The sequence below is a fragment of the Meriones unguiculatus genome, chromosome X (genome assembly GCF_030254825.1).
Source record: "Meriones unguiculatus strain TT.TT164.6M chromosome X, Bangor_MerUng_6.1, whole genome shotgun sequence".
NCBI classification, from domain to species: domain Eukaryota; kingdom Metazoa; phylum Chordata; class Mammalia; order Rodentia; family Muridae; genus Meriones; species Meriones unguiculatus.
The window spans coordinates 99,211,722-99,239,541 of record NC_083369.1 but is presented as its reverse complement, the minus strand read 5'-3'; the positions used below and the strand labels follow the sequence as shown (position 1 = coordinate 99,239,541).

Below are 27,820 nucleotides of genomic sequence, written 5' to 3'. Positions count from 1 at the left end.
ATGGTGGAAGACACGATTCCCATGGGTGAAGAGAGAAAAGTCAGTTCTGCCAAGCCCCGTCTCTCCTCAAGACTTTCACAGCAGTGGGATGCAGCAGACGACATTCACCGCTCACTCATGTTTGACCATGTGACTGAGGTCAGTCAGTGGATGGTGAGAGTTAAAAGATTAATTGCAGAAAAGAGAAGTCTGTCTTCAGAGGCACCTGAGTGCCAGACAATACCAGGCTTCCAACAGTCTTCATAATACTGGGAGCTTCCCAGACTCACTTCACATGACTTACTATGCCTTGGTGTGGAAGGTCCTCTTCTCACTTGGCTCCCTCTTACCACCAGGGGGATGATTGGTCCTTTTGGGCATGACCAAAGATCCTACTTGGGCCACTGCAAGATCATTTGTTACTCATAATATGTACATTTCAATAAACATCTCAATAGTGGGAAGTGGGTAGGAAAGGTGAGCCATTCTGATGCCAAACTGGTTCTTTCTGGTGTCAGCTTCCCTCCTCCAAGAATACCACTCCTTGTTTCATTCATCAAGAAGGGCTTTGATGTGCACAGCCAGATTGTTACCTGCTTTTCTCAAAATTAGACTGAGAAGCATATTCTTTGTAATATGGCCCAGTGTCTTTGGCTAATTTCATTTCAGCCTGATAATAGATTCAAACAACTCGAAAAAAAAGGCTAAAATGGTGTGCTTTAGGCCCCAAACCAACGGCTCCAGGTTCTCTCAGCATTCCTCAGTCCCTATCTGGTGCTAGTTAATGCTAGCAACTCCACCCTCTACCCTGAAATTTTCAGGGCAGGGGCTTCCTTTTCTCCTCACCACCATGTAATCTAGACATTTTGGAGACCTTGCTTTTTCCTCTCAGTCTTATCCGCTTGCATGGCGACCAAGAGCTGTTTTCAACGAAACTACCTTTATATACTTTAACTTACCTTACATGAGAAGCAGCCCAAGCTCCTCATTTTTTAATTAAACAAAAAGGGAGGAATATTATTTTGTGCAGGCAATTCAACTGGCTTTCCTTTAGGAACCTTTAGGCATCATCTGGACCAGGTACATAGTGACCTGTCAGCCACTCCCTCCCCTTTACTCTCTTGCTCTTGATCTCTCCTCATCTCCTGATCTCTCCCTTCTCTCTGTTAGGGTGCCATTCCCACTGCCATCACTCTTTCATTTTCTCTCTCTCTCTCTTTCTTCACTTCCATCCAATAAATCTCTTTCATATAATACCTGTTGTGTGTGTAACATCATTTTAAAATAAATACTAACAATAATGTTCACCAAATACATAACACTGGGTCTGGGGCAAGCCATGGCTCTTGGTTTTCTCTCTTCCAAACTCCATGTTTTACCCACAATGACTTGACCTTAATAAGGGGAGAACTCATTACTATTTGCTCATCTCACAGCTCTTAGACTTGCTTTCCTTATACACATCCTCAAATCTGGTTCCCAACACTCATCTTTGCTTTTTTTAATTTTATTTTTTCAGGTTTACTTATTTTATTTATTTATTTATAATCATTATTAATTACAATTTATTCACTTTGTATCCAAGATGTAGCCCCCCCGTTTCCTCCCAGTCCCCCCTTACCCCCTTCTTCTTTCCCTATGCCTTTTCCCTAGTCCATTGATAGAGGAGGACCTCCTCCCCTTCTATCTGACCCTAGTCTCTCAGATCTCATCAGGATTGACTGCATCATCTTCCTCTTGAGATAGAATCTTAACTAGGTAGTCTAGCCTGACCTGGAACTTGTGATATACTCAGCAGTCTGGAGTATTGGCATTTTGGGTATATGCTACAATGCCCAGTTCATCTTTTATTTAATTGGTCCACATTTTATCTACTCCAATGAGAAGCTGGAGTTTTGCTTCATAAGCATTTCCAAATATTTCAAAACAAATCTTTAATTATGTTGTACATAAAAATACCACCACTTATCACAGTATTTTAAAACTATATCTTATGATTAAAACTTTCTATTTGATTCCGAGATTTTATGTCAAATATCCTAACATGAAAATATTAAACACTCCCACTCAAAACAATATCATTAATTTAAACAAGAATATGAACAGGACCAAAAATGTAATTAAAATCACTCTGGATAGCTAGACGTGTGAAGGATTCATGCTTGGATTACTGTTGGGTTTTGGCTTTGGGAAAGCAGTGTTAAACAGGTAGAATGAGACAATGAGGCTGAACAGTTTAAGGAAGGTGGAAAGCAAGGCAAAATGTTGGACATGGAAAGTGTTATTATTTGTCAATAATTATATGTAGGGAGGAAAAAGAAGGACATTGGAGTTAGAAATGTTAGTGGTGGTGATGGTCCTAAAGGCATTGGGAGAAATGGAAACTTGGAAAACTAGGGCAATATTGCAGGAAAGGTTTTGTTGTTCTTATAGGTAAGAAGACTATCAAGGTTCATCAATTTTCTAAAAATACTTCTACATAGTGATTATATTATTGTTAAGGATGACCACACATCTTTAATTTTACCTGGGAAGAAAACATGTATCTCTCACTTAGAGGACTACAAAACAATAGTTTCTAAAAAAAAAAAAAATGCAATTAGCATGTTCAAGGCCCACTGCAAAGTTTAACTCAAAGAAGCCAGAATTTCAACACAGAATGAGGGAGGGCCTTGGTCTCTCCCCCAGACTGAGGAGTTGCTGGAAGTTGATGGCTAATTGGGGGAAGGAGTGTCGGTTTGCTTTACAGATGTGATTGCTGGTATGTTGTCCCTACTCGAGTGGTCCTTATATCCAGGTACATCACAGTCAGAACTGATTAGAGTCACGGTTAATAAAAAAAAAAAAAGCATTAATGGCATTGGGAGGGAGATGTGGTGTGGCATCTAGAAGGATTTGGTAAGGAAGGACTTGTTTGATTTGACCAAAACATGCCATGTATGAAATTCTTAGAGAATACTTTAAAAAAATACATTTAAAAAGAAGCCTCTTAAAATGCCTTGCCAAAAAAGATATTACAAATAAAGCAGATTTTTTCCGTTTGTACTTTTTCATGCATGATCTCTCATAGATGGAGGTTTTGCGGTTGGGATGATGGAATAAATGAGAAGGTAAAATGTAGAGTCTTTAGACAGAGTGTGCTTGTTTCCCACTCAAAATTGTGAGTCAACTGTGTGTTGTTTTTTTTTTTCTCCTCCTCCAACTACTTCACCCAGCTTCAATATACTTGGTTAGTTTTAAATATTCTTTGCACAGCCTTCCACAAGCTGGCAGTATATTTCTACTTCAGAAATAGCTTTTGTATTATGAATCAATGTCAGAAGGCAGTGGAAGTGATAGCAGGCATTGTCTCTGGAAAGTGAGATTACAGATGATTCTTTATTTTGTTCATTTTGCTTATCTGTACTGTCTGAATTTGCTGCAGTGGATATATATTGCCAGTGAATGGAGCCATAATCAAAGTAGTGTTAAAGAAAACTCAGTTTCATTATAATGCCAAAGTAAATAAGACTAGATAGAAAAGTGGAGAAGCAGCAAGGTCTTCGCTTGGTGAAACAAATAACTGATTAGATCTGACCTGAAGAATGTATGAAAGAAATATATTAAAATATTCCTAGTTGCCTTGGGGATTAGGACCCTGCATGCAGGGTCTGGTGGGAATGGGAGGCAAGCCACTAAGTACACTATCAGCTGCAGCTCAGTGGCAGAACACTTGCTTAACAAGCATAAGGACCTGGGTTTGACCTGAGCACAGAAAGCAAAGTAGGAACTGTAAATGAAAGACTACACATACTTTTAAAAGAACTCACTTTACATCCTTGTTGTAGCCCCATCCCTTCTTCCCTCACAGTCCCACTCACCCTCCTTTATCCTTTCCCCTCTTCTTTTCCTTAGAAAAGGGGACCCTTTCCCATCCAGCCTAGTACATCAAGTTGAATTAGGACTGAGCCTGAGGCCTGGCAAGGCAGTCCCACCAGGAGAAAGTGATCAAAAAGCTAGCAAGTGAGTCTGTGTTCAATGAGTCCCCACGTCCCTTACTAAAGGACCCACATGAAGCCTAAGCTGCTACATCTTTGGAGGGGGCCCTAGGTCCAGTTCTTGCATGACCATTGGTTGATGCTTTGGTCTCAGCAAGCCCCTTTGGGCCCCTGGTTAGTTGGCTCTCTTGGTCTTCTTGTGGAGCTCCTGTCACCTCCAAGTCCTTTCCTCTTTCCTCCCACTTTTCCACAAGACTCCCCACTCATCATCCAATATTTAGCTGTGATTTTCGGCATCCGTTTTTAAGGCACTGCTGGAAAGAGCCTCTCAGATGACAACTCTCAGGCCCCTGCCTGCAGGCATTAGCAGAGCATAGTTCATAGTGTCACCGGTTGGCTCTCTCTGATAGGGTGGGTCTTTGGTTGGGCCAGCCATTGGTTGGGCATTCCCTCAAGCTCTGCTCTATCTCTTCTAGCTTTATCCCTGCACATCTTATAGGTAGGGTAAATTTTGGGTCGAGGTTTTTGTGGGTGGATTGGCGTTCCCCTCCCTCTGTTAGGAGACTTGTCTAGTTAGTGTCCTCTTCAGTCTCTATGGCCTCTGCTACTAGGAGTCTCTCCTTGAGTCCCTCTCATATACTCCCAGCAACCTACCCTGACATAGGTCTTCAGCTTGTCACAGAGATATCCCCACCGGCAGTTTCTCTTTTTTTCTATTGTCCTTCTGACTTTCCACCCTTGCTCTCCCCAGGTCTGTTCTCCACCCTCTTAACTCTTTGCGGCCCCTTGCTTACCATGTTCCCTCTTTTCAACCACTACCTCTATCTATTATATTTCCCCTTTCCAAGTGAGATTTACACATCTTCCCTTGAATTTTCCTTGTTACTTATATTCTTTGGGTCTGTGCCTAGTAGTCTGTTTATCCTTTATTATAAAATACACTTCTAGGCATACATCCAAAATATGCTCAAGTAAGCAATAAGGACATTTGCTCAACCATGTTTGTAGCAGCTTTATTTGTAATAGCCAGAAGCTGGCTATTACAACAACCCAGATGTCCATCAACGGAGGAATGGATACAGAAATTGTGGTACATCTACACAATGGAATACTACTTAACAATTAAAAACAAGGAAATCATGAAATTTGCAGGCAAATGGTGGGAACTAGAAAAGATCATCCAGAGTGAGGTCATCCAGACCCAGAAAGATGTACATGGTATACACTCACAAAGTAGGTTTTTAATGAATAGTTGTCATTGGAAAGGCAGAGAAAAGAAAAGAGCACTTACTAGAGACTGCTAGAGACCTTTTACAACTCTGAGAAGATCCACCACACAGGTCTCCATCTACTGTGCAGTTTTACTGGAAAACTCAGCAAGAATTGTGTGTGGTGAGTTCATGAGCTGTTTGGAAATGAATAGCAAGAAAAGCTCTAAAACTTTTGGGAAAAACAACAAATAATCAGCATAATATAAAATGTCAGCCCATTGAAGACAGAGGGTGAAACATATGTTAGTTCCTTCAACCACACAACTCGAAGGTTAAAAAAAAAACATCACATTCTTCCTTAGTCAACAGTTTATACTCTTTAAAAATGAGGAAGGTAGATAATTAAGTTCCTTTGTTATAATAATTAAAGTTACTGTGTGTGTGTGTGTGTGTGTGTGTGCATACACGTGTGTTGGTGAAAAGTCTTGAGATTTTTACTAATTCTTATAACTTCTCCATTTTATTTCTCATATGTTTTTTTTTTTTTCCTCTTGAACGGACATTATCACCTTCCAGTCCTATAGTATTTGACTTTCCCAAAGCAGGTATGCACAAAGCAGTCAGGTAAATATCTTTTTTTAATATATAATGACATTTAGTTACAAAGTAGAGATTAGCAACAAAAAAATTAGCACAGGCATTAGCAGTCTCATATTGCCTTTTCTAATTTAAATAATATTTTCTTAATTCTTTCATATAATGTATTTTAACTATATCCATCCTCCATAAATTTTTCTATATCTATCTCAATCTCTCTACCCACCCAACTTAACCTTTTTTTGTTTTTACAATTTATTCACTGTATATCCTGAAAGTAGCCCCAACCCTCACCTCCTCCTGGCTCTACCCCCATTTTCTCTTCCCCTCCTCACTGAAGGGGGGAATCTGCTTCCCTTACTATCTGACTCCAGCCTATCAGGTCCCATCAGGACTACCTGGATATGATGGGGGCAGGGAAGGAATAGAAGGACTTGGAGGTGCCAGGAACTCCACAAGGAGAACAAACAAGACAAAAGTTCTAAACCACAGGGGTCCTGCAGAGAGTGATGCACCAACCAAGGACCATGTATGGAAAAGACCTAGACTCCCTGCTCATATGTAGCCCATAGGCAGCTCAGTCTCCATGTGGGTTTCCTAGTAACAGGAACAGGGACTGTCTCTGACATGAACTTGATTGCCTGCTCTTTGATCACTTCCCCAGGTAAATGGCAAAAAAAAAAATTTGCCATTAAACTAACAAAAGGCAAAAAAAGAATTTTCAAGACAGGATTTCTATGTCTTGATACTCACTCTGTATGCTAGGCTGGCTGTGCACGCACAGAGATCTTCCTGCTTCTGCATCCCAAGTGCTGCAATTAAAGGTATGTGCCACCACCATCAGAACAAAAGTGATCTTAAAAGAATGGTATAATCCGTGGTTTGGTTTGTGGGCATATATAAAATGTACTGTCAACTGAAACTATAAAAGAGACAAAGAGAAACTCGGGTGGAGCGTTAGTCCTTGAACCAAACCCAGTAAGCATATCTCTTGTTAATACATATAAATATGTATTAACAAAATCAAATATAACCTTAAGGGTTTTAAGTAATTTGTTTTTTGTTTGACTAAAGCCAAAATGTGATGAATTATACAATCTTTATTTCAAAGGCAATTTTTGAATAGTACAATGCATAGCTGGATTTTAGCATATCACATTAGGTACTGACATTTTTCTTTAATGATGGTTTGTACTAGCCCTTGTAACACTCTGGCTTCTACCATTCAGAGGCAATGACCTGACCCAAATACTCACAGTTTTTGTCACTGGCCAACTCAATTATACAGAGAGGCTATGTGTTTTCTTAGTTTAACATGGCCTGCCTGATGACTAGGTGAACCTCCACACAAGCTCAGCCAGTCCTCAGGTAGAGCATTCTATTAGACACAGTGGTGTGAACTGCCAATTTCATCAAAGTCCAGAGGTATCAGTTTTAATTACTCAGATATTGTACTATTTATTTGCTTTGAGGATCCAACTATTGTTTTAATTTTTCATTATGTATATTTATTCTAAACTCACTATATATGTATCATGAGAACTTAGCTAATTAGTCATCAAAAATGTATCTCAAGAACCAGAATTATCTATACTTACATACCCATGTTGGTCCACCTTGGCATAAAACTTACCCACATCTATTGTTCTTTCAACACAACATAACTATCACAGTCATGGACAGCTTTTAATTTTGTCTTGTGATACTGAAGAAGGTGATAGGAATATGTGCTGAGAGGGCTTTATACCAAATGGTAACTTGTTAAAGTGTCCTTTAATATACCACAAAAATCTCATCATCTCCCCATTTATTAGATTGTTAGAAAAGTCCTGGAGATGAAGTTTATAAAGTTAAATGCTTTCATGCCTCTGTTTACCCCACTAGAACATTCAGTCATCATTAACACATGAAAGTTTGTCAAGAAAAATTTTCAGATATTTTAAACGTAATATCCTCTTAAGTATATCATCCATAAAAATGTTGTTTAGCCAAGTCTAAAATATGATGAGAAAACTGAAGCTAATAGAGGCTCAGCAAGTTGTTTTTCCCCACCACAAACTCCAGGATTAGAAAGAAATGTGGCTAAAATTTGAATCAAGTTTGATAACTTAACTGAATATGAACATGGACTTACCAGCCAGATTCAGCTGAGAGTGAAAGCTATTTCTCCTGATACCAAATACGTAGTTCTATGATCTCAAGCAAAACAATCATTCTATTTTATATGGATTATCCAATCCAAAACTGGCATACTATACCTTTACAGCAAAATCTTAAGAAGGCATAGGGGCACCAGTATGGAGGTTTCTGAATAGTACCAATTAGTTTCATGTGATAGAGCAAATTAGAGGCAGTGCTAGAGCCTGAACTACATGAAGAGATCATGAGGGCAAAGAATGTATACATTTCTTCTCTGTATTCTCTGCCATCTGTATAAAATATTCTTGAGTGTCTTAACTTCACGTATACCTGTGACGACTATGATACCTCATATCAATTCCTGTGAACCACAAGAGCCTTTGATCCACATCCATAAAATGATGAGCAAGACTTGCTAGAGCAATAAGACAGGTGAAGAAGATCAAAGGGATACAAATTGGAAAGGAAGAAGTCAAATTACCACTATTTGTAGATGATATGATAGTATGCCTGAGTAACCACCAAAATTCTACCAGGGAACTGCTACAGCTGATAAACACCTTCAGCAAAGTGGCCGAATACAAAATTAACTCAAAAAAATCAGTAGCCCTCCTGTATACAAAAGACAAATGGGCTGAGAAAGAAATGAGGGAAACAATACCCTTCACAATAGCCACAAATGACATAAAGTACCTTGGTGTAACCCTAACCAAGCAAGTCAAAGACTTGTATGAAAAACATTTCAGTCTCTGAAGAAAGAATTAGAAGAAGATATCAGAAGATGGGAAGATCTCCCATGCTCATGGCTTGGAAGGATTAACATAGTAAAAATGGCCATCTTACCAAAAGCAATCTACAGAGTCAATGCAATTCCCATCAAATTACCAACACAATTCTTTACAGACCTGGAAAGAAAAATTCTCAATTTCATATGGAATAACAAGAAACCCAGAACTGCTAAAACAATCCTCCACAACAAAAGATCTTCTGGAGGTATCTCTATCCCTGATCTTAAGCTGTACTATAGAAAAACAGTTATAAAAACTGCATGGTACTGGCATAGAAACAGAATGGTGGATCAATGGTGTGGAGAGCCGGGGTTTGGTCGCCATGGCGCTGGCTTCCGCCCTCAAAACTGGTAAACAAGTCCTAGAGCACATGACCGTTCGGCAATAGCGCGCCAAGTCACGAGCCCAGCCCGGGGCGTCATATGGGGTGATGGGTGAGCAGCCAATCAGGGAATGATACATCATCTCACACCACTCTGGTGAGAGTAGGGCTTATATAAACAGCACCACTTTGGGGCTCGGGGTCTTCCTCCTTTCATCGCTTGACTGTAATAAAGCTTGCTGCAGAAGGATCCTGTTGTCCGCATGCGTTCTTGCTGGCGAGATGATTACGCGGGTCGCAACACAATGGAACCGAACAGAAGACCCAGAAATAAACCTACAAACTTATGGACACCTGATCTTTGACAAAGATGCCAAAACCATACAATGGAAAAAGATAGCATCTTCAACAAATGATGCTGGTCTAACTGGATGTCTATATGTAGAAAAATGCAAATAGATCCATACTTTTTACCCTGCACAAAATTAAAGTCCAAGTGGATCAAAGACCTCAACATAAAACCAGACACATTAAATCGGTTAGAAGAAAAAGTGGAGAAGACCCTAGAACTCATTGGAACAGGAGACAACTTCCTGAACAGAACACCAACAGCACAGGCTCTAAGAGCAACAATCAATAAATGGGACCTCATGAAGCTGAAAAGATTCTGTAAAGCAAAGGACATAGTCATCAAAACAAAACGACTGCCTACAGATTGGGAAAGAATCTTCACCAACCCTTTATCTGACAGAGGGCTAATATCCAGTATATATAAAGAACGAAAGAAGCTGAAAAGCAGCAAAGCAAGTAATCCAATTATAAAATGGGGAACAGAGCTAAACAAAGAAATCTCTGTAGAGGAATGTCGAATGGCAGAGAAACACTTAAAGGAATGTTCAACGTCATTAGCCATTAGGAAAAGCAAATCAAAATGACCCTGAGATTTCACCTTACACCCATCAGAGTGGCCAAGATGAAAAACTCAAGTGACAACACATGCTGGAGAGTTTGTGGAGAAAGGGGAACCCTCCTCCACTGCTGGTGGGAATGTAAACTTGTACAACCACTTTGGAAATCAATCTGGGACTTTCTCAGACAATTAGGAATAGTGATACCTCAAGACCCAGCTATACCACTCCTAGGCATATAGCCAAAGGAGAGTCAAGTACACAATAAGTACATTTGCTCAACCATGTTTGTAGCAGCTTTATATGTAATAGCCAGAAGCTGGAAACAGCCCAGATGCCCCTCAACTCAAGAATGGATGCAGAAATTGTGGTACATCTACAGAATGGAATATTACTCAGCAATGAAAAATAAGGAAATCATGAAATTTGCAGGTAAATGGTGGGATCTGGAAAGGATCATCCTGAGTGAGCTGTCCCAGAAGCAGAAAGACACACACAGCATATACTCACTCATATAGACATATAATATCGGATAAACCTACTAAAATCTGTACACCTAAAGAAACTAATCAAGAGAGACGACCCTGACTAAAATGCTCAATCCCTATCCTGAAAGGCAAAGAGGATGGACACCAGAAGAAGAAGAAAACAAGGAACAAGTTAGGAACCTGCCACAGAGGGCCTCTGAAAGGCTCTGCCCTGCAGACTATCAAAGCAGATGCTGAGACTTATGGCCAACTGTTGGGCAGAGTACATGGAATCTTATGAAAGAAGTGGGAAATAGTAAGATCTGGAGAGGACAGGAACTTCACAAGGAGAGCAACAGAACCAGAAAATTTGAACACAGGGGTCTTCCCAGAGACTCATACTCCAACCAAGTACCAGCATGGAAATAACCTAGAACCCCTGCACAGATGTAGCCCATGGCAGTTTAATGTCCAAGTGGGTTACATAGTAATGGGAAAAGGGACTGCCTCTGACATAATCTGATAGGCCTGTTCTTTGATCACCTCCCCCTGAGGGGGGAGCAGCCTTACCAGGCCACAGAAGATGACAATGCAGCCACTGCTGATTAGATCTGATAGACTAAGATCAGAAGAAAGGAGAGGAGGATCTCCCCTATCAGTGGACTTGAGAAGTGCATGTGTGAAGAAGAGGGAGGGAAGGTGGGATTGGGAGGGGAGGAAGGAGGGGCTTATAGGGGGATAGAAAGTGAATAAAATGTAATTAATAAAAGTTAAAAAATTAACAAAATTTAAAAAATGATGAGCAAGAAGTAACACAGAAGGGGCTAGAGTGATGAATAGGTAGTTAAGACCATTCATTGTTTTTGCACAGTACCCTGGTTTGGTTCCAAGTACCCACCTGGAAGCTCACAATCATCTGTAACTCCAGTTCCAGGGGATCTGAAGCCATTTTCTGGCCTCTGCTGACAATGCAACCATGTGGCACACATCTATACACACAGGTGAAGTTGGTGGCTTGAATGACTAGAAGTACTGCTGGAAAAAATTTAATAGTAAAATAAGAGAGCTAAATGAAAGAATAAAATTAGGTTAGTCCATTGGACTGGATACTAGTGGAAAGTGGTGTGTGCCTTTAACGTAAAATGACCACAAGAGTTGTTATCTTTGTCATGCTGAGTCACCATCCCCCTCACTACTATAACAGAATCATTGGTACAGAGCAATAAAAGATGATCTTAAAATAATGAATTACTAGATCAGTTTCAGTAAATACCTGAAAAAGGGTAGGTATTTTAAAGCTATTGTTGTGTATACTTCCTTGCAAACACACACACAAAGAAAGAAAGAAACAGAAAGAAAGAAAGAAAGAAAGAAAGAAAGAAAGAAAGAAAGAAAGAAAGAAAGAAAGAAAGAAAAGAAAAAAAGGCCATAACAAATAAGTATCAGTGAGCTGGTCTGACCTTGAGAAAGAAAATTGAATAAAAGGGTTGGTGATAAATTAACTTAGCATTACATAGTTTTTACCAATTCTAGAAAAACAACAATATTCTTTCCATAGGAAACAGAATGTAAAAGTGAATGGCTTCCAGAGAATTCCAATAGATATACTTTTTGTACCATCAGTTCAAAGTAGATTTAATTTAATATTGAAAATAAAATTTATTTAAATTAAAATATCTTTTTTAAATTAAATTTTTATTTGTTTAATATTAATCATAAGTTATTCACTTTGTATCCCAGCTGTATCCTGCTCCCTCATTCCCTCCCAATCCCACCCTCCCTCCTTCATCTCCTCCCTACCCCTTTCCAAGTCCACTGCTAGGGAAGAACCTCCTCCTTTTTCATCTGACCCTAGCTTATCAGGTATCTTCAAGCCTGGCTGAAAAGTCCTCCTCTGTGGCCTAGTTAAAATTTCTTTTAAATTATCAAAAAAGTGTAAAGATGCTACAAATGTAAAAATGCTAAAAAAAAAAAATGGAATGATGCTACAAACGGGAATTTTAGTCTACATAGTACATAGGAGCTGTCCAAGGTGATGCCCAATATCTACCACCTTTTCAGTTAGATACATTCTTTTCATCCTCATCACAATAACCAGCTGCTTCTAGACTGGGAAATCCTTGAGGGAAGAGGTCCTTCATGTTTGGGATCCCACAATAACACATAGAGCGGACCCAAGAGATGTTCACTAAATAAAGGTTTCATTGGCTGTCCAAGCCTATTAAACTATCTTTTGCTCCTGAAACTTTTTAGCAACGCTGTGCTAGTAGAAGATGGATGGCTTAGGAAAATAGGGCAGTTAGAGATCAAGTCACAAAGGGCTTTGCATAACAAAGAGCTTGGATTCTGTTTTAGTTAAAAAGGAAGCAATTGAAGGATTTAAAGTTTAAATGCTCATATTTATGTTTTACAAAGCTCAGCCTGGTCACTGAGCTGTGAAAGGACTCCAGGGACCATGGCAAAATGAGAAGAGTACTGCAGCTTACAAGCAAAGAGATACTGATAGCCTGAATTAGGGTGGGTCATAGTGAAAGAAAAGGAGAAGAGGAAGAGACAATGGAAGTGGGGAAAGGCTAGGCCCCATGGGGCTATCTAGGCTATGGAAAAGACTGAGAACAAGAAGCAAACATGAATTACCCAGGCTAGAAAAATGTTCTCTCTCCCTCTGTCTGGAATTTCTGCTCAGCACTCAGGCTCATTTATATTTTTAAGAAAGTTTTTAATAGGTTTTTATTTTTCATAGGGAATGAACTATAGGGAGGCAACAGTAGATATTAGAAGAAAAGTAGATGTACCACAATCTCATTATCCATTCTTCAGTTGAGGGACATCTAGGTTGTTTCAGATTCTGGCTATTAAGAATAAAGCTGCTAAGAACATAGTTGAGCAAATGCCCTTGTTGTATGTTTGAGCCTCTTTCAGATATATGCCCAAGAGTGGTATAGCTGGATCTTGGGGTTGTACTATTCCTAATTTTCTCAGAAAATGCCAGATTGATTTCCAAAGTGGTTGTACAAATTTACATTCCCACCAGCAATGGAGAAGGGTTCCCCTTTCTGGATAACCTCTTCAGCATGTGTCATCCCTTGAGCTTTTGATCTTAGCTATTCTGATAGGTGTAAGGTGGAATCTCAGGGTCATTTTGATTTGAAGTTCCTGGATAACTAAAAACATTGAGCATTTCCTTAAGTGTTTCTCTGCCATTCAATATTCTTCTGTTAAGAATACTTTGTTTACCTCCGTACATAATGGAATACTACTCAGCTATTAAAAATAAGGAAAACATGAAAATTTCAGGCAATTGGATAGAACTAAGAAAGATCATCCTTAGTGAGGTAACCCAGAAGCAGAAAGACACACATGGTATATACTCACTTATAAATGCACATTAGTCATATAATATAGGATAAACATACCAAAATCTATAGCCCTAAAGAAGCTAAACAACAACAAAAAACCCCTAAAAAATAATAAATAAAAAATAACAAATAAATAAAAAATAATAAATAAATAAATAGATAGATAAATAAATAAATAAATAAATAAATAAATAAAGCTAAACAACAAGGAGGACCCTAGGGAAAATGCTTAATCCTCATTCAGAAGGGCAAACAGGATAGACATCAGAAGTAGGAGAAGACAGGGAACAGGACAGGAGCCTTCCACAGAGAGCCTCTGAAAGACTCTACCCAGCAGGGTGTAGAAGCAGATGCTGAGACTCATAGTCAGACTTTGGGCAGAGTGCAGGGAATCTTATGGAAGAAGGAGGAAGATAGTAATACCTGAAGGAGACAGGAGCTCCACAAGGAGACCAATAGAGCCAAAATCCCTGGGCCAAGGCGTAGGGGGGGGGAGCTGCAGAGACTGATGCTAAGGACCATGCAAGTTGAGGAACTAGACCTCTTGCTCAGAAGTAGCTCATGGGAAGCTCAGTTTCCATTGGTGTTCCTTAGTAAGGGGAGCAGTGACAGTCTCTGGCATGAACTCCATTGCCTGTTCTTTGATCACCTCCCCCTGGCAAGGCAGCCTTACTAGGCCACAGAGAAAGAAGATCCAGACAGTCCTGATGAGATGTGATAGGATAGGGTCAGATAGTAAGGGAGGTGGACCTCCCCTATCAGTGGACTAGGGGAGGGACATAGGGGAGGGAAGAAAGGAGAGGAGATGAGGGAGGGGGCTACAGCTGGGATACAAGGTAAATAATTTATAATAAATCATCATCATCATCAAAAAAGAAGAAAAGTAGAGATAAATTATGATGTGGGAGTTACAAACTTGAACAAGGATGCTAAACTACAACTCCCTCTTGTAATAAATATATGGATATATATATTGTAAGGTATTTTTTTCTCAATTTGTTAAAAATAATACTCTATCCTTTTCAAAGATACGTTTAAGTGTACCAGAAACTGACTGACCTTGTAAAATGAAACTTTGAGAATGTTGCTTTGACTTTGTATCTATGGGATAGAGAAATTTCAGAATTCCATTGTAAAATAATTTTACATAAGAAATCTAGACTGAGAACTCTTTATCCATCTCTTTAGCCCATTTTTATTGGATTTTTTGTCTTCTTTATTTTTTTAATTTTTTGTTCTTTTACCTTCAGACTATCAAGGTATTGGATCACCCTTAAAGAATTAAAATTTCCACAAGAATTTTATGCTGGGGAAAGAGAAATGCTGAAGCCTGGTGCCAGAAGAAGATCTTGCCTTCCATGACGATACATCACACAGTTCTGACAGCTTATGTCAGTCAGACTCACGTAAACACATTTCCTGACTTTCCTTTCATCTTTCCTATAAAATTATAACACCACTATGAAAAAGATTGAGAAAAAAAAAAACCCTCATGAGTCTTTCCTTCCCTGGTTTGGCCAACTTATGAATAAATTTATTTTTTTACTTTTTCTAAATTTAATTTTATTATTATTGTTGTTCTTTTACTTATCTCCTTCTACCAGTTTTTTTAAAAAAAGATATGGGAAAATTATATTGTGAATTTGTAAGTTTATGTGACCAGGTAACAGCGGATTGGATAAAGCCTACCCAGAGGAAGAACAATCCACTTCACTACAATTTCTGAATTAAATGTTATTCCTTCCCCAATACTTCACACACACACACACACACACACACACACACACACACACACACACACACATGAGAGAGAGAGAGAGAAGGGGGAGACAGAGAGAAAGAGAGAAAAAGGGAGACAGACAGACACAGAGAGACAGCAGTTTAAGCTGGGCATCCTATAATCCAGTCAAGTTGACACAAAAATGAATTCCTACGGGGGGGAGGCTTTACAGCCAGACTACCTGGTGCCTTTGGGTTGCTCTCCTAAATAGAACCAAAAGTTGATAAAGCACAAGCAAGCCTGGCTTGGACATCTCCAAATGGTGCCTTCTTCAGTCCTCAAAAAAGCTACTTGAGGCAGGTTGCTATCATTTTTTTCCCATTTTACATATAGAGTCGGGATGGTGTTACATGATTTCCATACAGTCCTCTAGCTAGTAGGTGGCCGAACTAGGACTCATGTTTGACTCGTATTGGGCCCAGTGGTTTTCAGTAAAACTTCCTTTTGGTCAGTAAGGGTCTAAGTTGGACTACATGGCTACTGTATGAAAAACATCATCTTTTCTCCTTGGTTTCTGGGGACACAGAAGCTAGGTTTTATGACTTTCCAATTTTGTATGTTGAAATCACATTAATAAGTGTGGCCTTGCCTAAACAAGACCTGAACTAAGAATACCAACAGGCATGCTAATGTGAAAGAGGAAAATCTCACAGGCCCCACCCCTACTCAAAGAGCTAGAGGCAACTAAGAATTGCTGAAAGAGGGAGAATTATTATTTCCCCAGAGAGAAGAACCATAATTGATTATCTAATACCCAGTGGTCATCCCTGAAATCATGTACATACAACCAACAATGAATAGATTCAGAAGGTAGCATTTAATATGTATGCATATATATATGCATATAAATTTATATATATATATAATTTATATATATAAATTTAAAGAAGAGAAGTATGGGAGATGTGGGAGAAGTTGAAGAAAGAAAAAAGAAAAGAGAATGGAGACAACTGAAGTATATTTTAATAAAAAAAAAGAGGTGGAACCTTTTAGAAGTATTGGGTCCAAATTATATAAATTATCTTCATAAAAAACAAATCTGAGGGAGCTCATTTGGCCTTTGTGACATTTAGAGACTCAGAAGAAGGCTCATTTAGGAAAGAGAAAGTAAGTTCTTATCAGACACCAAATTTGTTAGTACCTTTATCTTGGATTTTTCTCCCTCCGAAACTATGAGCAATGCAATTTCCATTGTGTGTAACCGACCCAATTGAAAATGAATTATGAAAGGGCAAAAGAATGACCACAGCAGAAAAGCACACAGAGTAGTGAAAGCAAAAACATCAGAAAACGATTCATGCAGGAGAGCTAGAATTTGCTCTGGAATTGGGATACAGAATCAAGAAACAAGATGTAACACATTTTACCTGGAGTTCTCAGAAATGGAAAAGATGGTAAAGGAAGATTTTTTTAAGGCCCATCTCTCTAGTACATTACTTCTGACATCACTTATAAAGTGATGACACTTTGCCAAGCAGAATATCAAGACTTCCCAAAATCACCCCATTTTGTCCTTATAGCATCTTCAAAAGCTAATTTTACCAGCTCCACACTTTTTTGCTGAAGGTAAACTGAGGCTCAGAGTAATTAAATGACTCAGAAAAGGCTACACAGCCAAGGGGTGCTTGATCTAGAAAACAGCTGGATATAGTTTTCTCCAGAGAGCAAGTCTCCATGAACAAATCTTCCCGATCTGTTTCACAAATAGGAAATGCTGGGGAGTGGTTGCCTGAAGACCATAAGGCCAAATGACCCCAATCTTTCCAACCCTGCCAAGCCAGGATCTATTGCTGGTAATATCTGAGACCAACAGTTAGGATCCTTCTGCCTCTTGCCAACTTTTCTCCAGGCAATTAAATTCCATCTCCCAAAGGGGTGAGGAATGATTTCTAATTCTAATTTATAGTCAACCCTAACTTTCAGAAGACTCTATAGAGTTTGGTTCTAATTTTACATAAGTGGATAAGTATAGCCTGAAGTAATACTACAGAGACTTTATTCATTTATCTCCCATATTAACTCATTTATGGCCTGTGGGAAGTATAATTAAAAATGAAGTGGCACAAAAAAATTAATTAAAAGAATTAAACAATGTTAGAGAGATTTTACTTTTCAAACCCACTGACAATGAAATAAAGAAAATGGGCAAATGTTCTAAGAATAAACAGCGGGTAGTAAGCAGTTGGTGTCTTCCTAGATCCACCACTAATCTAGGAGGATTAGATGAGATGATCAAGGTCTCAGAGAACAACCCCAGATTCCTGGAAAGTCATAGTTTCCAACTTACTGCTCTTCCTTCTGACCATATGACCTTGGTGATATCCCTCAGGCTGAATGTGTTCCACATGTCCCATGGACCTCCAGATTCACTTTCCACCCTCCGCTTCCCAATTGTATGTCTGATATGCTAACCCATGTGGGTGGACTCCATCACCTGGGCTCCTTAAGACTGTTTTTAATTGAATAGAGTCAGAAAGATATACTGACAGAAGATGGTAATGACAGGCTGGGATCTTGAGTGTCTGGCTCCCTCATGGACCAGGCCAGCACTTTCCTCTACCAAATTTACCAGATTCCTTTACCAAAAGCCATTTCACCTGTTGTAGGTACTCTTCCACAGCTACCCACCCTTTCAATGGATCTCATATTTACTCCTTCCCATTTCTCATTCAGGTAATGGGTAACAGACAGTTCCACTATCTACTCCCAGGAATTTTTACCATTCCTTTACTGGTTTCACATTATTTGTTCTTTGTGAATTTTATTTAACCATAATCTATGTGAGCTTCGATTTATTTCATTTTATTTTTTTAATAATTATTTTTATTTTTCTTAATTATAGTTTATTCACTTTGTATCCTCCCTGTATCTCCCTCCTTCTTTCCCTTCAATCCCACCCTCCTTCTTTCTCATCCGTGTCCCTCTCCCAGTCCACTGAAAAGGGAGGTCCTTCCCTCCTTCCCTCTGACCCTAGTCTATCAGGTCTCATCAGGAGTGGCTGCATTGTCTTCTTTTGTGGCCTGGCAACTCTGCTCCCCTCTCAGGGGAAGATGATCAAAGAGCCAGCCACTGAGTTCATGTCAGAGACAGTCCCTGGCTCCATTACTATGGAGGCCACTTGGATACTGAACTTCCATAGCTACCGCTGTGCAGAGGTTCCAGGCCATCTCCATGAGTGGTCCTTGGCTGGAGTATCAGTTTCAGAAAAGACCCCTGTGCTCAGACTTTTAGGATCTGTCTCTGTCCTTGTGGAGCTCCTGTCCTCTCTAGGTCTTACTATCTCCCACTACTTTCATAAGATTTCCTGCACTTAAAGTTTGGCTATGAGTCTCAACATCTGCCTCTATACCCTGCAGGGTAGAGCCTTTCAGAGGCCCTCTGTGGTAGGCTCCTGTCATGTTCCCTCTTTTCTTCCTCCTCTGATGTCCATCCTCTTTGCCTTTCTGAATGGGGATTGAGCATCTTAACCAGAGTCCTCCTTCCTGTTTACCTTCCTTAGGTGTACAGATTTTAGTATGTTTATCCTATATTATATGTTAAGTATCCACTTATAAGTGAGTATATACCTTGTGTATCTTTCTGCTTCTGGGATACCTCACTCAGGATCTTTTCCAGTTCCCACCATTTACCTGCAAATTTCATGATTTTCTTGTTTTTTATTGCTGAGTAGTATTCCATTGTGTAAATGTACCACAATTTTTGTGTCCATTCCTCAACTGAGGACCATCTGGGATGTTTCTAGCTTCTGGCTATTACAAATGAAGCCGCTACAAATATGGTTGAGTAGATGTCCTTGTTGTATACTTGAGCGTCATTTGTATATATGCCTAGCAGTGGTATAGCTGGATCTTGAGGAAGCGCTATTCTTAATTGTCTGAGAAAGCGCCAAATTGATTTCCAAAGTGGTTGTACAAGTTTACATTCCCACCAGCAGTTTCACATTCTTTACTCAAACCAACAAACTTTTCTTTGTAAGTATTCCTTCCATGCACTCCCTTTGACTCCTTTGAGTATGTCATCTCTTTCCTGATGATGTCTTGAGAGATAGATACATAACCTCTATGAGGTTCAACATCTCTTCTTAGGAAATGACATTTTGTTTTTCATCCTTCCTGAGGGATTCAGTTATTCAAATAATATTTATGAAATTCTTAGATACATAGGGTGCCCAGGATAGAAATAAAAAAGGTAATGTTGCCTTTTGGGTTTACCAATAGACGGAGATACTGTTTGCATTATAGGAGGGGACAGTGTGGCATTCCACTCTGTTGTTTCTAGCAGGAAAGTCAGAGCTCCACTGAGGCTGGACTGCCTCACCAAGGAATAAGGAACACCTGCCCTCCAAATGAAGGTATCTTCTGCAAGGTTCTGGGTTAACAGGTACACAGACAGCAGGATGTAGCCTGTAGAAGCTGTGAAGATTGTAAACAGAATTCTCTTATGATAATTATGTAATAATTATAGGAATAATTAAATGTAAAAACATCTAGAAAATTTGAGCTTTAGGCCCAGATACTTACATGAAGAAATGTATCAAAAGACCTAAGCACACAGTCTGGCGTATACTGAACATGTTGGTAATGATAAAAGTAATAGTTGTGACAACAAAATATAATACTTAAAGGGGGATTATAACATGAAAGGCACCATGTGAAAGGCCTTTGCATATACCAATTAACTCACAACAAGTCTGTGAAATGGGCTTTATTATTTGTGCTATTTCCTGTAGAGGAAAGTTACACATGGAGACTATGCATGTCCTATGGCTATTACAACAAATTACGAGAATTTTGTTAATGTAAAATGAGAAAAAAATATCCTTTCACATTTCTGGCCTTTAAAAGTTAAAAAACAATCAGTATCATTGGATGGCATTTTTTATAAGCAAATTTATTACTTGGTACTTCCAGGTTCAATGGTACCCAGAGTTACTTAGCTTGAGTTCACACCCTCCAACCTATGATCACTTTGATACTTTGATGTTGTCTTTTCCTCTACTGTTCACATCTGGGGCACTCAAAATAATTTTCATATTTTCACATTTTTAGTGTAATCTCATTTACAAAATATTTTTTCCATATACAGTTACTTATAGCCAGTGTATTACGGTCTGGGGGAGTCTGTATAAAAAAGATGCAAACTAGTGAACTACCAGTGGAACAGTGGACAGAATATTCTTCCTACAAGGTGGCCTTCTAAAACAACTACATAAAGTATGATAAATAAATACCCTTAAAAACAAAAACCATAAGAATGCCATGCAAGAATATATAAAGAACTTAAGGAGTTAAACAGCAACAAATCAAGTAATCCAATTAAAAACCAGGATACAGAACTAAACAGAGAATTCTCTATAGAGGAATATCGAATGGCAGAGAAACACTTAAAGAAATGTTCAACATCTTTAGTCATCAGGGGAATGCAAATCAAAACGACCCTGAGATTTCACCTTACACCCATCAGAATGACTAAGATCAAAAACTCAAGTGAGAACACATGCTGGAGAGGTTGTGGAGAAAGGGCAACTCTCCTCCACTGCTGGTGGGAATGTAAACTTGTACAACCAGTCTGGAAATCTATCTGGCACTTTCTCAGACAATTGGGAATAGTGATACCTCAAGATTCAGCTATACCATGCCTGGGCATATATCCAAAAGATGCTCAAGTATACAACAAGGACATTTGCTCAGCCATGTTTGTAGCAGCTTTATATGTAATAGACAGAAGCTGGAAACAACCCAGATGTCCCTCACTTGAGGAATAAATACAGAAATTGTGGTACATTTACACAATGGAATACTAATCAGCAATTGAAAACAAGGAAAACATGAAATTTGCAGGTAAATGGCGGGAACTAGAAAAGATCATCCTGAGTGAGGTATCCTAGAAGCAGAAAGACACACATGGCATATACTCACTTATAAGTGGATATTAGACATATAATGTAGGATAATCATACTAAAATCTGTACACTTACAGAAGCTAATCAGGAAGGAGGACCCTGGGTAAAATGCTCAATCTTCATTCAGAAAGGCAAACAGGATGGACATCGGAAGAGAGAGAAAAGAGGGAACAGGAAAGGAGCCTACCACAGAGAGCCTTTGAAAGACTCTACCCAGCAAGATAATAAAGCAGAGGCTGAGACTCATAGCCAAACTTCAGGCAGAGTGCAGGGAATCTTATGAAAGAAGGGAGAGATAGAAAGACCTGGAGGGGTCAGGAGCTCCACAAGGAGAGCATCAGAACAAAAAATTCTGGGCACAGGGGTCTTTTCAGAGACTGATACTCCAAAGAAGGACCATGCATGGAGATAACCTAGAACTCCTGCACAGATGTAGCCCATGGCAAGACAGTGTCTAAGTAGGTCCCTAGTAATGGGAGCAGGGACTGTCTCTGACATGAACACAGGGGCTGGGTCTTTGATCACCTCCATTTGAAGGGGGAACAGCCTTTCCAGTCTACAGAGGTAGACAATGAAGCTAGTCCTGATGTGACCTGATAGGCTAGGGTCATATGCAGGGGGAGGAGGAACTTCCCTATCATTGGACTGGGGGAAGGGCATAGGAGAAGAAGACGGGGGGAGGGTGAGATTGGCAGGTGATGGAAGAGGGGGCTACAGGTAGGATACAAATTAAATAAACTGTAATAATAAAATTAAATTAAATTAAAAAATTAGGACAGGTAAATGTTGGCAAGATAATGAAACAAGGAGAGTGAAACAAGCATTGAAGTCCAGGAGGGGATTTGAAAAATGTCGGATTCTAGCAGGGCATTGGCTTGCTTACTGTGCTTTTTCTTGCTAAAAGAGAATATAATAGCCAGTTTTAAGCAATAGTCTGGTTCATGTTTTTGGAAGCTGGGAAGACTTAATATTTAAGAGCCACAGCCACATGAATTGAGGACATTTTTGTATTATAATGTGGCAGAAGGCATCACAGCTCCAGAAAACAAGTACACATGTAAGAAGATATCTGAACTAGCTCTTTTATTAAGAGCCTACTTCTAATGTACTGGCATTGAATCATTTGTGTGTGAGCTAGCCACCTCTTAAAAAATCCCACTGGCTAATGCCATCACAGTGCCATGAAGTCTCAACATGAACTTTGGATGGCATATGCCATAACACATGCCTTCTTGGAGACCTGAAATCTTAAGAGTGCTGGTGGGCTGTCAAAGCCATAGCTGGGACCAAGAGGCTGCATAGTTCTTTGATCTCAGAAACAGAGTTTTCAGTCAGAGTCAATCAAGACATGAGAGACTGGACTGAATGGCAAATGTCCCTGTGAGACTAACCAACTGCCTGGTCTTTAGTGAGTTAACCAGTACCGTGTTTCCTCCTTTATAACCACAAGACAATGACCACATAGTTGCTCACAAATCTTTTCCTTTCATCTTGTTGCCATCCTGTAAGAAAAAGTAGTGAGATCTCTTAATTCTTAAAAACTTTGAACTTGGACTTGAACTATTTACTCCAAAGTAGACTACTTTGAACTGAGACAGAGTTATCTCCACTTACTAAATTTTTGACAACTCTCAGCTCTCCTCATCACTGTTAGAGTAAATGTATACTAAAACACAAAATGACCAAAAATATAGGACATTTTACAATGTACATGTGCTGTGTACTCCATTGTGTTTAAACTATACCATCATTCTTCAGCATAATAGAGACTGACACAGAATAGACAAGTCTCTCTCTGGTTACATCTGGTCCCATGTAAGACACCCAAAACCACTCATGGAGTATAACGCAGACTCCACTTTTCATATTACCTCCATTAGCTTTAATAAAATGGTTTGAATATGATTGCCTCTAGCTTTCATTACTTAATATTTCATTACATTCACCATTATCTTAATTAGAGATGTGTGGTTTTCTTTTCTTTTATCTGGTATATGGTTAGGTAATATCAAGTGTTTACTGTGTCCATGTATTTTGTAATCTCATTGTTTATGTAAAAAGTTATTGTTGAAAATTTAAGAACTTCCATGTGGGCCTAGGCATTGTGGCTCCATTTTCTTTCCAGTAGGCAGGTCTTTTTTGAGTTCGAGGCCAGCCTGCTCTTCATAACAAGTTCAAAGGCCAGCCAAGGTTACATACTGAGACCTTGTCTCAAAAACACAAAACAAACAAAAAGAACCTCCATGTAGATATTGAAGTTGAAATTCTTTCGACATTCTAGTTAAAACTTTTTTTTTTTTTTTACTTTCTGGATAGGCATTTAATTGCTCAGGCAATCAGAGCAATAATTTGATACATGGAATTGTATCAAATTAAAGAAACAAACAAGCAAAACCCTCAAAGAAATAATAAAAACATATTCTTCTGTACAGCAAAGGAAAACAATTGGCACAGAGAAGAGACAGTCTGTGAGGGAATGAGAAAAACAAACAAAATCCTTTCCCAGCTCTATTAAATATGAGATTAATAGTCATAACATAAAGAACTGAAAAAATTAAGTACCAAAAGTGTTAACAATAAGAATAGCTAAATGAATTGAACAAACATTTCTTTTAAATGGCCAACAAATATCTTGAAAATATTTTCAAGATCTTTAACGTTCAGGGAAGTGAATTCAAGGCTACATTGAGATTCTATCTGATCTGATAACAAAACCAATCATTATAAAATTGAATGCTCGCCATAGCGCAGGGGGAAACACTGCTAATTAGTACAGCCACTATGATTATTTCTTAAATTATTGAAAGATTGGACTTCCATGTGATAGTTATATTATCCCTGTGTATATAATGAAATGATTCGATATCTGTTTGCTGTAGACATAATCCTGTTATCGATACAATAAGCAAGTTAGAGTCAAATTGTGGAATCAGTTCAGGTCCTGTAAACAAATGAATGGATAGGGAAATGTACCACATAAAGAGAGAGAGGTGGGAAGAGAGAGACAGAGACAGAGAGAAACACACAAACATAGAGAGAGACAGAGAAGAAGAAAGAAAGGGCGAGAAAGAGAGATTTCCTCAGAAATGGTTAGCATAAGCATTCAGGCCTTTCTAAGATTATTTGACTGCATTTGATCTCATTAGATCCAAAGTCAAACTCACATGGTGTAAAAGCAACACTAGTTAAAACTTTTTATGTGTCACATTATCTCACATAGCCTAGGCTTGTCATAATATGAAATCATTTTAAAAGATAAAAATAAAATAACATAAAACTAAAAATAAATGCCCTGTAAAGACAAAAAAGGCCTAAAAATTATTTTTGGTTCTTTTCAAATGACCAAACATAGTAAAAAAAATAATACCAGGTGTATTTTCTCACTATGCTTAATTTACTTAAACAAACTGAAAATGTCACTTCATGATTTACTTACTTTAATAATACAAATAAATTGTTCTTGGTTTTTACTACTCTTGAGCCCAAATGCCTGAAGTCCTCTGGTACCCTCACAAGTGTTTGGCATATGCTTTCATCTACAGTGACTTGGCCTCACTGACCGTTGGGCAGGTCGACAGTGGTGTAAATATTTTCGGGGCCGTTAGTTAACCTACTATGGGCATGTTAAGTATCTCATCCACAATCACACAGAAACTATATTAGTTGCTTTACTGGCTGTGAAAGGACTTCAGGGAGGACAGCTTATTTTGGCTGGTGTTTTCAGAAGGACTTTGGTTCATCATGACAGGAAAACATGACAGTAGGCAAGAAGTCTATCAGTCTATGAGAAGAGTGAGGCAAAAGGTTGTTTACATGATTGCAAACCAGGAAGCTGGTATTAACTTTCAAAGACCGGCCACTAGTAACCTACTTTTGCTATCCAGGCAACACTTCCTGTAAACCTGTAAAATGGCATTCAACCCATCAGACTGTGGGGAACATGTTAGATTGAAACCATAGCCTATTATTAATTCTGCCTTGCTACGTGATTTGTGACAAATGACTTAATTTTATCTGAGACATGGTAGTGAAAATATCCACCTCCCCCCAAAAAAAATTAAGATCACCAGGGAGATTGTCAATGCAGAAGGACAACCCCCTCCCTGTCTTCTCACCTTTATGTCTTCCCCAGCCCACAATAAGTATGAAAGAGAAATGCTTGAACTAACAAAGCCATTCATAAAGAATATAGCACAATATGTTCAACTAAACATCCCAGGGGGTAAGGGCATCCATATTTACTATGTTACTTGCCCTTTCCTTTTTTTTTTTTTTTTGATTTATTTATTATATATATAGTGTTCTGCCTGCACACCAGATCTCATAGATGGTTGTGAGTGACCATGTGGTTGCTGGGATTGAACTCAAGACCTTTGGAAGAGCAGCCAGTGCCCTTAACCTATGAGCCACCTCTCCAGCCCCTTAGTTGCACTTTCAATAAGGCTGTTGTTGATAGCATTGTCTCTGTTAACCCAATTTTATCCAAGTGAAGCAGACTTGAGAAGGTGAATAAGAATAACTTTAGCTGATAGTATTGCATGCCAACTTCTATCTTAAACCCTAGGTCAAATGTAAACAGTGCTATGATGAGTAGGTTTTGTAAGGTAAGTGAGAAAGTTTAATGAATCTTTTAAACTGGGCTTCTTGGTGCTTAGATCTGGAACTGCGCAAGGATGACCAAAGGCTCTGGGTGTCTTACATGAAGATTTCTAATAATCTCCATGTTTGGGAAGGCCAAACCCCATGTCCTGGTTTGGGGCTAGAGAGCTTTGTGTCATAAAGACAGCAGTTTAAATTCAGGTTTTATTGTTTGACAAAAGCTACTTCATCTTTTTTGTTGTTGTTGTTGTTCTGCCTTGTCTTCCAATTCTGATAAAACACTGACCAAAAACAAGTTAGAGAAGAAAGGGCTCTTTTTATCTTAGTCATAATCCATCCTAGAGGGAGGTCAAGGCAGGAACTTCAGGTAGAAATCTGGATGCAGGATTCAAATCAGAAACCATAGAGGAACAATGTTTCCTGGCTTACCTTAGCTAGCTTTTCTTTTTATACATCCCAGGCTCACCTATTTAGTGATGCACTATTGCCTACCGTATATTAATTAGCAATCAGGAAAGTGCTATCACAGACATACTCATAGTCTAGGCTGATCCATGCAACCTTCCTCCAACTACATCCCCATCCCTGCCCAGCTGAGGTTCCCTCATATAACTCTGAGCTGTGTTTTGATGTCAGTTCCTTCCTGCTTGGCAGACTTCTTAGAAGTCTGAAGCAAGGTGGCCTACATAGACACTTAGTCCACAGCTACAAGCATATGTGGTTTAGCAAATATTACTGCTCTTGTCACCATTGGTCCTAGTAATTTAGAACTGCATAGCCAACTTGTATCTGCAAATATTCATAATCTGAACATTTCATAAATCAATAGCCCCTGCTGTTTCATGGGACACGAGGTCTATATTGGTGAGTCAGTCATTTTGATTGTCACCCTATACTGTCACCAGGCTGACATGGGACCTGGCCAGCTGTACTAGCTGGAAACATTTCCAATTTCATATTTTGATAAAAACTCAAGATGTAAAGTCAAAGCTGGATGCAAAAAAAAGGGGTTACAACCTTAAAGTTATGTTTGAATCCCGTATATGTATTTGAATGTGCTAGTAACATGAATTAGTTGTGGCTGCTGTTAAGTTTCATAAAGATAAGTTATTTTGCTGTGCAGGCAGAAGCGGTAAGCCATTGCAGAGGAGCCCTGGGTGCTTGTCGGTGAAGTTCCCAGGGCCCTGGCAGCAAGCAGTGCAGTGGGAAGGTACCAAAGAACAATGTTTCCTTGAATTTGCAATGTCTTTCATTCCGAATATATTAAGAAACATATTGGCATATTTTGGTGTTCCCATAGACCAGGATATGCTGATTTGGCAAAATAGAGACTATGGGTCAGCTCAGAGTACCATTCGTATTATTGGGAGAATGCTTTTTTGGAATCTTGTCGAAGACCTAATATTGAGTTGCTCCTGAACTTGAACTCTACGGAGTGTGAGGATTATGAACCTGGGGTTCTATCTTTTGTTTATTATGTGGCAAGTGATCAAGAAGCCAGCTGTCTCAGATTTCAAGATAGTATATGGAAAAAGGAGGAGGAAAGGGAAATTGTTCTTTTTATCCTTCAAAACGAATTTGGGATCGTTCATAACCTGCTGTAAGACAGAACAAACCAGTGAACAGTGATCTACCAGTGGATGAAGCTGCAATTACAAAGATAGCTGCCCTTGAAGATGAGCTAGCTTTTCTTCGCTCTCAGATTGCTGTGATTGTGGCAATGCAGGACACAAGAGAGGGCTTTATTGATTTGAGTAATGGATGTAGCATGAAACAAGCACCATCATTGTGA

At 39.0% G+C, this 27,820-nt stretch overlaps 1 pseudogene; it reads left to right on the top strand.

The window, feature by feature from the left end:
- Positions 1-27,820, top strand: LOC110566344 (mitochondrial fission regulator 2-like; annotated as a pseudogene).